The 17,630-nt window shown below is 41.0% G+C and overlaps 1 long non-coding RNA gene across 1 annotated transcript in view; it reads left to right on the top strand.

Annotated features, from left to right (window-relative positions):
- Positions 1–17,630, top strand: part of LOC142103953 (uncharacterized) — a 396,555-nt gene that overhangs the window by 195,144 nt on the left and 183,781 nt on the right. The window lies entirely within an intron of this gene.

Genomic DNA, 17,630 nt, shown 5'->3' with positions numbered 1-17,630 from the left:
CTGGGGCATGTTCAATTAAGGCACTCCGCGTTAACGCAACATTGCAGATTTTCGTTCGCACCGGAAATCCGCTATGTTGCGGTACCGTATTACCAACAAAATGCGCCGCTGCAATGTTTGGGCTTAATTGAATATGCCCCTCTTTGTCTATTCCTGGCCAAAGCTGCCTACTCTCCAGGAATGCCCGAGAGACTCCCGAATTCCAAGGAGCCCTCGCTGCTCACGGCAGAGTAGACCTCTCTCCTCGATGATGCGGTTCGATGCAAATCGTGTCACATTGACCCCTCCCCCTGCTGAGCTATGACACAAATTGTTTCATTGTGCATCGGGGGGAGGGAAGGTTGGAGCTGCGATGAAGCAAAATGCGCCATCACGTGCCCATCCGTTGGACCCTTGGAGGTTATATATCTGTCAGAGTTTGCATAGACAACCTATCTCTGTGTGTGAACTACAACTCCCAGAATGCTCTACCACCACAACCAGCTAGAGGTGTGTTTCTTTAGCATAGGATGGAATGCTGGGACTTGTATTTTAAACAGATTAGTCCACGTGAAACATTTAAACCAGAGGTAGTAAAGTCTGAAAACAAAATGCAATGAAATGTCTCTAATAAAGAATGAGGTGTTATAATTGTACTTCGTTCTCTTCATTACCGCTGGATTATTAACGGAGAGTGCTGAGGAGATCCGCCATCATCTCCTGCGTTTGTTTCTCTAAATTATTTGTGATATTTGGGCAATATTTAGGTGTTCACTAAACTGATTGGCTCCTGATTTTAACAAAAAAATTGAGGTTTAGAGAATCCAATTATATTTGTCGTTGTTATAGAACTTGTTTTTTCAAAAATGACATATCAGCTTCTTAGCGGATCCACCTATCCAATAACCCGATGTAAGGGAACCTTCTTCACTTCAAAAATGTTTCCAAGCTTTTCAGCCATGTCTTTATGTCATCTGAGTTGTTCATTTTTGTTGACCTAGAACATGACACAAAACTGCTGTACAGATAAAATTGTCCATCACCAACATGGAGGAGCAGGTGGTAAGAAACTACCAACTGCTGCCTCTCTATGTCAGCGACCGGCGCCCAGTGTGGGGGCACGACAAGGGGGAAAAACACTGAATGATGACATTATATCACTCGTTCAATGTATTAGGTGCCCTCTAACCCCTGGCACCTCAGGTGCCCAGAGGTACAATGCAGGGATTGGAAACGTTAGATACTACAGGAATTACAAGGTGAAGCCAGCCACCAATGCAGGATTATTAGTAAATAATGCACCTTTACAAATGCAATGTTCACGACAGGGACCCAGGAATTAACCAGACAAAGCTCATTCTGACATTTTCTAACTTGTATCTGAAACTTGAAAAGCAGAGAGACGTTTGATATAACTAACAGTATCTCCCAGCTTCATAATAATAAGCGCATATCCTCAGGAATCGATGACTAATAATTAATAATTTCCAGAATTTGCTAGTTGATCAAATAAACTAGTTGTAGATGGAGTTTTGGGCCAGTACCATAAATGGGCAAATGCATTTATAGATTATTTAGCTTGGGGTCACTATTCACTTTCAGCTGGTACAAGACAGCGTGTTAGGGTGACGCCGTTATGCTGGATGGAAGGTTAGAAAAGCGCAGTAGCGGAATCAGTGATCTTCCTGTCTCAGGGTCGGAGTCGTTAATGAGAGCAAGGCAAAAAAAGGAGTCAATTTGATCCTGGACAAAACCATGTTACAATGCAAGGGGAGCAAATTAGTTTATTATTTTGCACGTAGCGATAATACTTACTCTATTTTCATGTAGCGCACAAACACTATAGCTTTATTTATACACTGAAATTTAAAGTTGATCTAGGACATGCCCTACCCCAACTATAAATCTGTCCACACATTTTAAATTTACCTCCCCCTCCAATGCAACATGGTTTTGCCACAGTGCAAAGTTACTCCTTTTTTTTTTGCTTTGCTCTCCTTAATGAGAGTATCATCAAAATCAAGTCCACGATAACTCTGCAGTCGACCGTCATCAGCCAATTAAACCTAGTTACTTTTTAAGGTGTGTTTAACTAGGGTTAGAGTAAGTTTTTGTAATCATTCATTTTCTCCAGCATCCAGCAAGGCTCTTGGGAATATGGCTGCATGTAGGGGATTAGAGTTGGTTGGATTGGGGGTTAGTCTACACTTCCACCTTTTATTAAGTTTAAGTGCAGCTTTAAAGTGGGGGAGAATGCAACTACATCCAGAAGATCCTACATTCTACAGCCGCAGCAGCACAGAGTATTTCAGGAGAACTGATTGAGTATTATTTTTTTTATAACATGAACTTAGGTAGATGAATTGGCACGTAGTGCCCTATAAAGTGAATATTTGGGAGACAACTAACTGAATAACCTTTCTTAAAGTATTTTAAGGTATAGGTGTCAATCATTGTAAATAGTTTAAGCAATAAATGAAATAGCAATATATTTATAATAATATGGAGCATAGTCCGTCAAATACAGTGGCGGGACGCTGCAATGGTTTAGAAGAGACTGCGTGTGTTATAGGAAGACACGGACCCCCACGTTTGACCCACACAAGCCCTACCGTTGCCTCACAACTCAGCCAATCAGCGAAGAAAAGCTGGTAATGCAGGGACCGTGAAACGTGGCTGAGCAGTGGTAAGCTAAAATAGGGACTGCTCATGTGCAGTCCGTTAAATTATCAGGGGGAGAGAAACCAGGTGATAATAGACAACAGAGGTGAGAAACAGAGCGAACGAGAGACAAGCTGAAGGGATAAACAGAGGGGAGTAGTGACTGTATAAAGAGGTAGACGGCAGAAATGGACAGTAAGGAAGGAGCTGATGGACTAGAGGACTAGAAAAGAAAGAGCCATTCGGGATGACAAAGAAAATGGTGATTTGGAGACAGGAGGAAAGTTAGAGGACATTAAAGCAATCACTGAGAGACAAGAGGAAAAGTTTATAAAGACTAAACCATAATAGGAAACAAACGGAAGAGAAGATGATAGACACAGAGGGAACAGAGAGAGACATAGGAGTAAGAAGTCCTTCTGTATCAAACTCTTCATTGAATTAGTTATTTCAAGTAACATCCCGTATTTATCCCAGAATCTACCCTTCCTTATTCCTGTCCTACCCTTACCCAATAAAAGCTGCCCCAAGCCTGTGTCCTTTATCTCCTATAATTGTTAATATGGACTAGTTTATCTGTATAGTTTATATAATCACTCTGTAATATTGTATTTAACCTTTAACTATTTCTTTTCCTTCGATCCTTTCCCAGGGTAACTTGTTCTCTGACAGTTTCTCCTATGATTTCCCTTTAAAATCTATTCTCCTTTTTTTCCCTCTTTCTCTATGGGGTCTAATTATCAAAGGGCAATAGGGCTTTATTAGCCCCTGTCAATAACGCCTCTGGGGATAAGTTAATGCCTTAGCATAAGAAAGTCTATTTATCAACTCTGTGATACCTGGTCTGTTAATGTCATCTCAGAAATAGACTGATGAAAAATAATGTATTACTACAATAAATAATTGTTCCAATCTGTTTTTTTTTTAAATGAATGGAGCTAATAATAATAATAATAATGATAATAATAATAAATATTATTTTCTGGGGGGAACATATAATATAACCTTTATGTAATTTTTGCCATGTCTTTGTATATATAAAAGTCCTGTTCATGCTCATAAAGTTATCAGTCTGGATATGTTTTGCTCTGGGAAGTGTAGCAATATGTAATTAGTAACTTCTGTAAGGAAGGGAGAACAATCGAGGCATCTGGAGTATTTAAGGAAGAGGCTTCTATCTTTGGAATAGTCGTTGTTGTAGCAACGGCAAACTCATGTTTGATGAAGGAGATGTCCAGGCGGTAACTAAGGAGAAGAGAGTTTTCAATCAAAGGGATTTCTTAAAATGATGCAGTGTAAGACTCTCAGAAAACATATGTAAGTAAAGGGGCAATGTTATCACAGGTACGGGGCTGATGGAGAGCTGTCTGCAAAATGGGAGTAATTTAATCTAAATAAAAAACAATAGGGGAAAATAGCGTATTTCCACCCACATGTCGTCGTCACTAAATGTGCCTGGTTTACAAGTCATCATCATCCTTATTTTTTTAGGGCAAGAATAATATGCCCGGAAAGGAAACTGGATGAGGCAAATCGTAATTCGGCAACATCAAACACCATTTGCAAATTTTAAATCTAAATTCTGCCTTGTGAGTAGAAGTCTACTCTGCTGACAGTACGGCATAAGCGACACGGAGTAGGAGGGGCTATGTAAAGATATGGCCCCTCCCACCATCGCAGGCGAATAAAGTTTCTTAATTCACTTTACATTAACTAGTTCAGCTTCCAAGTGAAAATGTAAATATGTCGGAGTTGTGCTACCACTGCTAACATAAAGCTGTGCGGGTAGAATCCCAGACACAAAACAGCGAGTCTAAGTAACGATTATAGTAATGTTTTCCATTCTAAAATATTCCGTCTTTTCTTAAAAACCATAATTATTCCTAACCACAGTGTATGTACTCACCAACACTGCTCCTTCTTTTGCCATTTTTGAGAATGTATTACAAATTCCCCATAGATCATCATAAACAATCATAAAGCTTGGGATAAATATTATTTTGAATATGATTTTAGGCATCCTCTGGCTTTCTAACTGTTGTGAAACTACAAATCCCAGCATGACACGCCAACCTCAGGCTGGGAGGACATGCTGGGATTTGTAGTACCACAGCAGCCCGTTGCCCGCCTCTGTAATATAATTGCAATGACAACGGCTTCAAGTTGACGTTTGTTATTCAAATTATATCCAAAAATTATTCCAGTAAAATACCTTTGTTCTCTAATTAAGTAAAGTATTATTTTTGTAGGCTGAAACTCTACAAATATTGAAACATAAATCATTCTCTGTAACAGGAATACAAGTTGCCAGCACTAGACAGAGTCTGAACAGGGCCAGATTAAGGGCCACATGGACCTGGGGCCGAAAATTATAAAGGACCTATTGTGAGGAGGTGTGGCCAGTGATGTGTGGGTGTGGCCATCTGTGTGGGGGCGTGGCCAGCACCATGGAGGGCATAGCTTGCACTTCCCTCCAACCACCTACATCTCCCTCCCATCCCCCCTTATATAAAGAGTGCATCACTAACTGGGTCATGTATGTAACGTGAAGAGTGGAAATACGTTCCAGCTGTCCCTCAGGCCGGGACAAGCTCCTAGCTGATCAGGACAGCCCCCTAAAATCAGGACTACTTTGATGGTATCGGGACAGCTGAGAGGGAAAGGTATATTATTTTATTGACTATTGAAGACAAAAATATAAACAATGGTTGATTATTATTATTTATAAAGTGCTTTAACAGAAACATACATAAAAAATGCTCATTTTCATGTTTTTAACATTGAACAAAGTACAGGGTGCTGAAAACTTAAAATAAAATCAAATAAAACTTGAATCTATGTGTAAATACACTGTCTGTTGTATGTATCTATATTAATCCTAATATATAAACATTCACTGTCCACTTTATTAGGTATACCTGAACACCTGCTAGTTAATGCAAATATGTAATGAGCCAATCATGTGGCAGAAACTTGATGCATAAAAGCATCAGGGGCAGGCTGGCTGGGCTGGGGGGCATCTGCTCCCAGCAGGGAAGTAGCAAGGGAGATGTGGATAATGAGACCCCCAGGGCACAAGGACAAGTGGGGGCGCAACACCTACCAGCCCGTTACATGCCAGGAGAGGGTACAGAAGGAGGTGGTCTGGGGAGAATAGAGAGAGCTGCAGGGGGTTGGAGAGAAGGGGGGGTTCTTTGGAACAGGACCTTGTTACTTGAATCCTAGGTGTGGTCTCTCTTATTACCATGATTGTTGTACCAGACTGGTTTGTGGCACTGAGAAAAGTACATGAGCTGTCCCAGCTAGTCACCGCCAGTGATGGTGGAGTCCCAGGTTTGAATCTGCAGACAGATATTGTTTTAGTACTGAGGATATTGCACATGCTTGGTGATTAGACAAGTCTTACCTCCGAAAGATACTGTGCTAGGTCACTAGACTAGTACCCATGTGTTCTCCTAGCAGAGATTTTGAAGTCCTGGGGCTAGATTTACTAAACTGCGGGTTTGAAAAGGTGGAGATGTTGCCTATAGCAGCCAATCAGATTCTAGCTGTCATTTATTTAGTACATTGTGCAAAATGACAGCTAGAATCTGATTGGTTGCTATGGGCAATACCTCCACCATTTCAAAACCGCAGTTTAGTAAATATACCCCCTGGTTTATGTTCCCCCAGACAGCATTCTGTTTGTACCTTGAATGTTGCTCTAGACTGGTTGAAGACATTGAGCATAATCTCCCCACCATACCTAGCAAGTGAGCTGGCTCTGTGGACTAGTGTCCATGTTGTCTGTTCACAGCTAATGGTGTAGTCTCTGGTTTGAACCCCAGGCCAGGCTTCTTTTTATTTTTACTACCTTGCCTGATGCATCAGAATGATTTATGACACTGAGGAACACAATTTACCTAAGCTTAAACTGGCTCAGTGGACTAGTACCCAGGTCCTCTGCTTGTACAGATTATTGGAGTCTGAGTTCTAATCCCCAAACAGCTGTAATTTTTGTACCTTGGATTCTACACCGGGCTTGTTGAAGACATTGGGAACAGACTCACAACTTTGTTACACTGTTTGTTGGCTCAGATGGCTAGTAGCCAGGTGCCCTCATGAAATGGGAGATGTTTGAGGCCCTGGTTCAAATCCCTCTTTGGACATTGCTTGGTGTGCCTGGCTATTTCATGATGTTGAGAAGAGTCTACCTGATGTGTGGTCTTTACTCACATTGGGGGGGCAAACAGTGAAGTGCTCAACTGAGCAGCAATATTGAGAAAATAGTAGAATAGAATTGAATGTCCAAGTTAGAAAAAAAGTAGGAGATAGTATTTTAACAATGTTGGCTGTTTAGACACAACAGCCATTTTATTAAAGAATGCTGAACAAACAAGTTAACAGATCATCGCTACAAGGAGAGAACCCATTAATCAGCCCACAGAGCAGCCTGATGACAGAGGAAAGCCCATCAAGTCTGTCTGGGGATTTGAACTGGGATCTCCAGCATCACAGTCAGCAATTCTGGCTAGTAACCAACTGAGCCAGTACATGATGATAACCAGACGTGAGACTTTTATCAATACCATCAACGGGCCTGGAGCAAAATCAAAGAAGTTGTAAATGCTACCTGGTTGGGGGCTCAAACCAGGGAATATATATACACTGCACACAGGTCACCTATGCACTAAGCCACCAAGGTAGAACATATATAGAGACTTTTCTCATGGACTTCATCAAGCCTGTTGCAACATGAAATATGCTAAATAGGAAGCCACTTGGCATTCAAAGCAGAACCTCTACTATGACTGTCCATGGGCACCTCACTACTAGTCAGCTGAGCTAACTTATGGTTTTCTCAATGTCTTCAGCCTACTGCAAAATTCAGTTTACTATAATGAAACCAGAGAAGGGATTCAAACCAGTGGCTCCTCTATAACTTCAAATATAGAGGCTGGCTACAAGCCCACTGAGCCACTTCCTTCTTTAGGTGCAAGACTTTTTGTACTGTCTTACCTAAAGATATTGTGCTGGGTCACAGGACTAGTTCCCATGTGCTCTACTAACAAGATGTTGAAGTCCTGGTTTATGTTCCCAAGACAGTATTCTGTTAGTACCTTGGATGTTGCTCAAGGCTGGTTGATGACATTGAGCAAAATCTCACACTCTACCTAGTAAACAAGCTGGCTCTGTGGACTAATCCAAATTTTCTGTTAGCAGCTATTGGTGGAGTTTCTTGTTTGAACCCCAAGATAGTCTTCTTTTAACTACCTTGCCTGATGCACCAGGATGAATTATGACACTGAGGCAAATCACTTGCTTAAGCCGGCTCAGAGGACTAGTAGCCTGGTTCTCTGCTTGTAGAGATGTTTGAGGTCTTCATTCAAATCCACAAACAGATGATTCTTTTGCACCTTGGATTTTACACCTGGCTTGTTGAAGACATGAGAAAAGTCTCTCTTCTCACTTGCACAGTATGGTGGCCAGGGCCATCTTAACAACATTATGAGCCCCCGGGCAAAGCAGTGCACCGGGGCCTCTATATTTTATATATATATATATATATATATATATATATAGATGTACTTGCTCAGTGACCCTTGAAGGTTTTTTTGCAGGTTTTTTTCTTTTGCAAGATTATTTATTCTAATTAAGAGCCCTGCCTATGGGGCCCCTGGGCAGCTGCCTATCATGCCCAATGGAAAAGATGGCCCTAATGGTGGCTCAGATGACTAGTAGCCAGGTGCTTTCCTGACAGAAGATGGCTGAGGTCCTGGTTCAAATCCCCTTTGTATGTTGCTTGGTGCACCTGACTGGTTCATGATATTGAGAAGAGTCTACCTACTTACCTGATGTCATTACTGATGTCATTAATCAAATTGAGAACATAATTTTGTGGGCAAACAGTGAAGTGCTCAACTGACTGCAGAGTTCCTGGTTGGAATCTGTCAATGTTGACAGACTAGTAGCATTGAAGGTCCAAGTTAAAAACAGTAGAATAGTCTTTTAAAGACATTGGCTGTTGTATTTTTGACACAACAGATATTTTATTAAAGAATGCTGGACAAACAAGTTAACACATCATCACAAGGAAAGAACCCATCAATCAGCCAACAGAGCAGCCTGATGACAGTGGAAAGACCATCAAGTCTGTCTGGGGATTTGAACTGGGACCTTCAGCATCCCAGTCAGCAATTCTGGCTACTAACCAACTGAGCCAGTACATGATGTATGCAGCAGTGAGACTTTTATCAATACCATCAACGGGCCTGTAGCAAAAACAAAGGAGATATGAATGTTACCTGGTTGGGGGCTCAAACCAGGGAATCCATATACACTGGAAACTGATCTCCTCTGTACTAAGCCACCAGCCTAGAACATTTGTTGAAGATATGAAGAGACTTTTCTAATGGACTTCATCAAGCCTGTCACAACATGAAATATGCTAAATAAGAAGCCTCTTGGAATTCAAAGCAGAACCTCTACTATGACTGTCCATGGGCACCTCACTACTAGTCCAGAGCTAACTTATACTTCTCTCAATATCCTCAATCAGCTGCTGCAACATTCAATTTATTAAAATGAAACCAGACAGGGGATTCAAACCAGGGGCTCCACTATCACTGTGCATAAAGAGTCTGGCTAATTTCCCACTGACCCATTTCTTCTTTAAGTAAGCTAAGAGATTTTTTCCACTGTCTTCAATCAGTAACTTTGTATCAGGAATGGACCATGTTTCTGAATTACAAGTCCCAGCAAACTCAATGTTTGGCCATCAGTGGAGAGAGTCCAGCCACAACTGGAGTCCTCTATTTCTCTGACTGTAAAAGCCTTTGGTATCTGATTATCTTATATTTCTAAATAGGTACCTTTAGAGCTTTGAAACGATGGTGTCAAATCATTCTGCCCTCTGGTGGGGTTTGTACATGTCAAGGACTATAGGAAGGGGAAGGTGACCAGTGATATGTGGAGTGATGATGATGATAATTTTGGTGTTGCTCACCTCTCCAACACACGAATCGTGGCTGGGGGCAGTTTGTGGCAGTGGTTAAAGAGAAGCCTTTGGGGCCTCCTCACACTTGGGGCAGTTAGTGAGAGACAAATATTTAAGTTAGGTACAATGACGTTATAACTAAGTTAGATACAAACTTGAAAATACCTTACTGTGTGATGAATGTCAGATATTACTCTATAAGAGAGACACAAAGGGCCTGATTCATTAAGGAACATAAACGCCAATACGTTGCATACTGTGCGTAAAATCGTTCTGTGCATGCCTATAAACAAACCATATACCAGAGAGTGCAGCAACGTCCAATTTATCTTCGAACACAATGCACCCTACAGCAGAATCAAATTTCAGGGGTGGATCGGGGAGGGAAATGGGCGAATGCACGTAGTCAATGTACATTAAGGGCGTGCCAAGCTCGAGTGCAATCAGTAGCGTTTGATTCAAGCTTTGTGCATCTCAAAGGTACGTGTTTTTTTGTCATATCACTTGCTCCAGCTACAGGACGGATGTAAGAACAGATTACTAGTGATTTCAGCTGTGTTTGCATGCTATAACATGTGTTTGCATGCTACAACACATGTTTGCAATTGTTGCAATTAATTGATTTTTTTTTTTCTGTGCGTGACTTTATATTCCACATATGTATTGGACGTATCCTGCAATGTATTGTCTATTAGAGCAGAGCTGACCTAGACCCATATTTATCAACAGAGTCTGAGACCTCTATTAATAATCATCAGTAAGAATGATTTTCTTCCACCACGTATTGTAGCAATAGAAGTTCAATTATTGCCGCATTTTACAAAGTAAAGATTACTTTAGGAGCTCCTAAATTTTGCAAACATACATGACAAGAATATTATCCATAATAATGTATTGATACTGTGCAGATAGCCTCTATTAAGCAGCAATCTCACATTGTAGATTTTTTTTTGTTAAACAGCAAGTAAAGAATGTTTTAAACATGCGTCTGATTTTTCTAAGCTGTCCTTCTGCAAATCAGTATCTCTTTTTCAAAATCTGTCTGGTGTTTAGAAAATATGGCTGCCAGATTACACATACACAGACTCTTCCAAAGCCTTTCTGCTCATAATGTCATGTGCCATTTGACTGTGGTTGCTATGGTTATAAATCATTAAATAAATAATTAAATCATTAATAGCAGCCTGAAGAAGCAAACCAAGGAAAAATTATAAATTTAAACATGCTCCTTCTCATTTTTTCATGGGATTGCTGCTTTAAAATATGGGCATTATTAAAAATCAGGATTACCCTTATAAATTATATAGGAGAACCAGCTGGAAGAAAAACAGAATGGACTGAGATGCACCCTCTAAATATATAAAATGTTGGATTTTAGCATCTTGTACTGTATAAAGAATATTGCACATTCAGAGAGCAAGTACCTAGATAAAATCACAGAATGTCCCAGGAATGTTGCAAGATTCTCATTTAGATATTGCTGGATGAGAACATGTAACTAGCAGTGAACAATTAAAATATTATTCATGGTATGTTACAACATTGTTTGGAAGATACAATCTCTACATTACATTGTCATAGTTACACCCTGTCACACTATTCAGTATTTCCTAAACCAAACGTCTGGGTAAGAGAGTTCCTTATTAACTAGTGAAGAAGCTATATTTATAGGACTGACTAATTGTACAGTCATGGCCAAAAGTTTTAAGAATGACACAAGTATTGGTTTTCACAGAGTTTGCTACTTCAGTGTTTTTAGACCTTTGTGTCAGATGTTGCTATGGTATACTGATGTAATATTAGAAGCATATCATACGTGTCAAGGGCTTTTAATGACAATTACATTAAGTTTATGCAAAGAGTCAATATTTGCAGTGTTGAACCATCTTTTTGAAGACCTCTGCAATTCGCCCTGGCATGCTGTCAATCAACTTCTGGGCCACATACTGACTGATGGCCGCCCATTCTTGCCTAATCAATGCTTGGAGTTTGTCAGAATTTGTGGGTTTTTGTTTGTCCACTGGCCTCTTGAGGATTGACCAAAAGTTCTCAATGAGATTAATGTCTGGGGAGTTTCCTGTCCAAGGACCCAAATTTCGATGTTTTCATCCCAGAGCCACTTAGTTATCACTTTTGCCTTATACAAGGTGCTCCATCATGCTGGAAAAGGCATTGTTCTCACCAAACTGTTCTTGGATGGTTGGGAGAAGTTGCTCTTGGAGGACATTTTGGTACCATTCTTTATTCATGGCTGTGTTCTTAGGCAAAATTGGGAGTGAGTCCACTCCCTTTGCAGAGAAGCAACCCCACACATGAGTGGTCTCAGGATGCTTTACTGTTGGCATGACACAGGACTGATGGTAGCGCTCACCTTTCCTTCTGTGGACAAGCATTTATCCAGATACACCAAACTATCTAAAAGGGGAATCATCAGAGAAAATTACCTTACCCCAGTCCTCAGCAGTTCAATCCCTGTGCCTTTTACAGAATATCAGTCTGTCCCTGATGTTTTTCCTGGAGAGAAGTGGCTTCTTTGCTGGCCTTCTTGACACCAGGTCATCCTCCAAAAGTCTCCTCCTCACTGTGAGTGCAGATGCACTCACACCTGCCTGCTGCCATTCCTGAGCAAGCTCTGCACTGGTGGTGCCCTCTCCCGCTGCTGAATCAACTTTAGGAGACAGTCCTGGTGCTTGCTGGACGTTCTTGGGCGCCCTGAAGCCTTCTTCACAACTGTTGAACCTCTCTCCTTTATGTTCTTGATGATCCGATAAATGGTTGATTTATGTGCAATCTTACTAGCAGCAATATCCTTGCCTGTGTAGCCCTTTTTGTGCAAAGCAATGATTACTACACAAGTTTCCTTGCAGTTAACCGCGGTAAACAGCGGATGAACAATGATTGTTAAGCAGCACCCTCCTTTTAAAGCTTCCAGTCTGTTATTCTAACTCAATCAGCATGACGGAGTGATCTCCAGCCTTGTCCTCGTCAACACTCTCACCTGTGTTACCGACAGAATCACTGACCTGATGTCAGCTGGTCCTTTTGTGGCAGGGCTGAAATGCAGTAGAAATGTTGGTTTTGGAATAAAGTTCATTGTCATTGCAAAGAGGGACTTTGAAGTTAATTGCAATTCATCTGATTACTCTTCATGACATTCTGGAGTATATGCAAATTGCCATCATAAAAAGTGAGGCAGCAGACTTTGCGAAAAATAATATTTGAGTCATTCTCAAAACTTTTGGCCATGACTGTAATGCAAAATCCAGGAATTGCTCAATATTTTTTATAAGACGTATTTGTCTTCTTTTTCTGTATTGTTCAGTATATGTCTGGTCAAGTCGAGTTGCTGCAATAGGAATTAGCATTAACATCTTGTGACTAGATTGTTCTGTGGAATAGAAATTGTGCAATACTTTAATGCAATATACAGAACTGGCATACAGCTCACATCTTTACTAATTTTATACTCTGTCTACAAATGTGAACTATTTACTGCCCAGAAGGATTTCACAGGGCTGATTGACTAACACTGGATTTAGGCGCAGATCTTGTACTGAACTGCACCAACCAATCAGCAATCAGCTTTAATATGTCCATTGCAGGTTATACAGATAAAGCACATGTCTGATTAGCTCTTAGAGTTTAGTGCAAATTATCCACCAAAATACAATGGCTATAGCTGAATTCTCATGTGTGAAAAAATTTAGAAGCGTAATATAATTTATGGCTAAGATTTGGCAGTTACCACTTACCATGTGGGCGGGAATCGTGGTGTAATACTGTTCATATAAATTCTCTTGAGAAAATAAGACCCCCAAGGGATCCTTAGCCAGATGATAAGCAAGCAATCCCTACACAAAAACCACATGGAATAAATATAAAGGTCACATTTGCAGGATTTGCAACAAGCCCAGAGGCCCAAAGGCCCTTCGATGACACCAGCATATCCGTACGTTTCTATTTGATTATTGGTTGCATGCCAAATCTGGTTCACTGTCCTACTCCTTCAACTCCAGCGTGACCTGTTTGGCAGATCTAAGATGCTTTCAAATTACGAAGTCTTGCTGGAGCCCTGCGCTATGACATCACTATGACATCACCATATAGTGATCCTGCTACAACTCACCAACCGGCGATCTAACAGCAGATCCTGCAGTCTAATATTTTTAATTTTGACACCTTTTCCCCCAATCTCCTTCTATACGGTCACTCCCTCAAGCATTTAAGGCCTGTTGTCCATGCGTTCCACATATTAGACAAAGAAAAAGTTACAGGAGGACGCACAATGAGTATTTTATTTTCTGTTTACATATCTGTACATATATTTCCTTCACCAGGCGATCCATCCACAAGCACCTTCTCAATAGTTTCAGCAGATTAACAGAAGGGACCTTTGTGGTATTCAGAGGACACAGATGTTTTAGATCATCCCATATGGCTTCCAGATGTCCAGGGATTGTGTAGATCTATATAAGTAAGTTTACAGCTCTCCCTCGCTTCACAATGAACAAAGATAGTGAAATATCTCTGGTAGGTAACTGTGGAATTGGGACTTCTGTGGCCTCTTACACCCCTGGGGTGTGAGTTATTACCTTGGCAGAGCCCCATAAATCTGAGAGATGAGCTTTTATTGTGGATACCGGTTACTGCAAAACAGCCATTACCAGTGAGCCTGTTCTATGTAAATCTACAGAATTTTTTTTACCGTATTATTCAGTGTATTCAGGGATTAGATTATAATAAGGTACAAAATACTGTACCCCTCTTATGTACTAACACATTTAGGGGTGTATTTACGAAACTGCGTATTTGAAAAAGTGGAGATGTTGCGTATAGCAACCAATCAGATTCTAGTTATCATTTATTTAGTACATTCTACAAAATGACAGCTAGAATCTGATTGGTTGCTATAGGCAACATCTCCACTTTTTCAAATCCGCAGTTTAGTAAATATACCCCTCTAGAGGCAAATCTCCTAAAAAGGAAAAGTGGAGGTGTTGCCCATAGCAACAAATCAGATTCAAGCTATCATTTTCCAGACTGCACTAGATAAATGATAGCTAAAATCTGATTGGTTGCTATGGGCAACACCTCCACTTTTCCATTTTAGAAAATTTGATAAATCTACCCCCAGTATTGACCTCTTTATGGTTATATTTACAATCTAGTATGATTCACCAATGACAGGGTTAATTAGCTGGCCATTACTATAAGAGTTAATTTGTCTACTATTGTATTCTGAAAGGTTGTGGCTCACCTGTGGTTATTGACAACGGATATGTCACTAAATGTCACACAGGGCAGCGGGTGGGAGATTACATGTGTCAGATTTCAAGATAAAGTACGAGCTATTGAAAACAAAATGTTCTTGTATTTTATGGGTCTGGAGGTAGATCATCATCATCATCATCATCATCATCTTCATAATTTATTTACATAGCGCCAGCAAATTCCGTAGCGCTTTACAATTGGAAACAAACACAGTAATAAAACAATACTGGGTAATACATACAGACGGAGAGGTAAGAGGGCCCTGCTCGCAAGCTGACAATCTAATGGGCAATGGGAGTTTAATACACAAGGGTAAGTGATACATATTGCATATTGGTCCAGCCGGGTTGCAAAGATAAAAAGGTGCTTAGTGGGCCATATGATCCAGTCACACAGTAATGTTGGTCTGGAGGGGCAGAGGGTTGTTGTCTTGTATGAAGAGTTGTAATAGGGTAACCTAGGGAGGGTGGTTAAGGAATATTATAAGCTTGCCTGAAGAGATGGGTTTTTAGAGAAAGCTTCAAGGTATAGTAATTTTTACTCTGGGCCCATGAACCAGCGGGCGATAGGGAACTATTGGAGACAAATATAAGGCCTGAGTCATTAAGGAGAGCAACGCAAGAAAAAAGGAGTAAATTTGCTCCTGGACAAACCATGTTACAATGCAAGGGGTGCAAATTAGTTTATTATTTTGCAAATAAGTTAAATACTGGCTGTTTTTTAAGGTAGGACACAAATAATTGATAGCTTTATTTTTATACTGAAATATAAAGTTGATCTAGGACATGTCCTACCCCAACTATACATCTGTCCCCACATTTTAAATTTACCTCCCCCTTCAATGCAACATGGTTTTGCCCAGGTGCAAAGTTACTCTTTTTATTTTGCTTTACTTTCCTTAATGAATCAGGCCCAGTGTGTTTAGAAGCATCTTCATGAAGGGACGGCAAGCCTTATTGCCAGCAAAAATGACGATTGGTCTTATTTTCTCTCCACCCAATTGATGGAAGGGATTAACAGATAGCGCAAGGTTATTATTGGAAATAACAATTCAACCACTGAGATTCATCAGCTATAACCAGTGAAGACTATTTAACAAGTATAGCGGAGTACTGGTACCACTGAGATACCGGCCCTGTTATTGCCATAGCAACAGAACAATATCATTAAAAATGCTTTATCGAATGCAGCATTTTTTCAATGCACAAATGTCTTAATACATTTTTTTTTTTACAAATGATACAATAAATATGATCTATTTTGAATGGGTTTTTTTTAAGTATCCCAGCGAAGCCAAAAATATGTATGTGAAAACTTTTACGTTATAATTTAAATATAACTACACCGAATTTGACAATTGTTTAAGAGGTTTTAGTAGATGAACGCACCGAGACTCTTTACTGTGTGTTTTTTGTTACCACTGGGCACAGTCTAAGAACAGCGTACTCTCAGCCCTGGATAGGAGGATTTTGGCAGGCTGAGGATTTGACGAGCTGTTATCCAGAAATCACTGGAATGTACGAGTGTGCCCATCCTTGCTCTATTATTTAAATAAAGAGACAGGGAGAGGAAACAACTTGCCCATGATTTCTTGGTAGTTAGTAATTCCCGAAACCAATGAATATTAACCACATGTATTTTCTGATGTACATTTCACACACCCACACAGTCCTGGGGGGGGAAAAACACTAAATACTGTGTCATAGTTTGTTTCACTTCTAAGACAAGTCCTCTTTTGATAACAAGAAACTAGCGAAAGTGTAAGTGTATTACATACTTGCCAACTTTTCCTCGTCGGCTTCAGGGAGATCCAGGAGGAGGTGGGTGTGCGGGGGCGGGGCTTGATGAATCGCATCCTTTTGACCATGCCCCCTAAACGAATGTCACAATTTTGGCCACTTGCAGCATGGGGCGGGGCTAAGATGATGCAATACTTGCATCATTAAGCCATACTTGCCAACTCTCCCGGAATGTCCGGGAGACTCCCGCATTTTGCGAGAGTCTCCCGGACTCCCGGGCGAGTGTGGCAATCTCCCGAATTCTGCCCACCTCACTAGGAAGTGCCCACTTCCTAGTGAAGTGGGCAGAATTAGATCCCAAACGCCGCGATTCCCGGTGAATCGCGGCGTTTAGCCCCGCCCCCCGCTGTCAAATGACGCAATTTGCGTCATGACGTCACAGGGGGCGGGGCCGAAATGACGCGATTTTGGCCGCCCCGCCCCCTCACGCCCCCCTCCACTGGCTGGCTCCCGGAAGAGAGCTGAAGAAAGTAGGTAAGTATGCATTAAGCCCCCCCCCCCCACTTATCTATTGCGGGGACGAGAACCAAGAGGTTGTCCTGCTCTCCCAGAAATACGGGAGTCTCCAAGACATTCCGGGAGAGTAGGCAACTATGCTTAAAGAAAGGCAGCTAATGAATCTCTACAGACTGAAGTGTCCTTTACATTTCTGTCTCCATTACTGAAGTCATGTTGTCTTACCTGTCAGTCTTTGATTAAATCTTGGTCTCCATGAAAATGGCCACCTCTATAGGTATCAATACATGGACATAGGACACAATTTCTGAACTGTGTCATCATGCCACAGATGGCAAAGCCAACCACGTCTTGTACTGGCTCAGCATCAGGGAGAATGCCAGACTCTTCAGGGAGTGAGGGAGATCACCCCTATTTCACTGCTCTGCAAAATTAAGCACAGAGGGGCACCAAGTCTGTACTTAGCAATTCCTCCCCTTGGACGGTGC

The sequence above is a fragment of the Mixophyes fleayi genome, chromosome 10 (genome assembly GCF_038048845.1).
Source record: "Mixophyes fleayi isolate aMixFle1 chromosome 10, aMixFle1.hap1, whole genome shotgun sequence".
Taxonomy (NCBI): domain Eukaryota; kingdom Metazoa; phylum Chordata; class Amphibia; order Anura; family Limnodynastidae; genus Mixophyes; species Mixophyes fleayi.
This window is presented reverse-complemented; position numbering and strand designations above follow the sequence as displayed.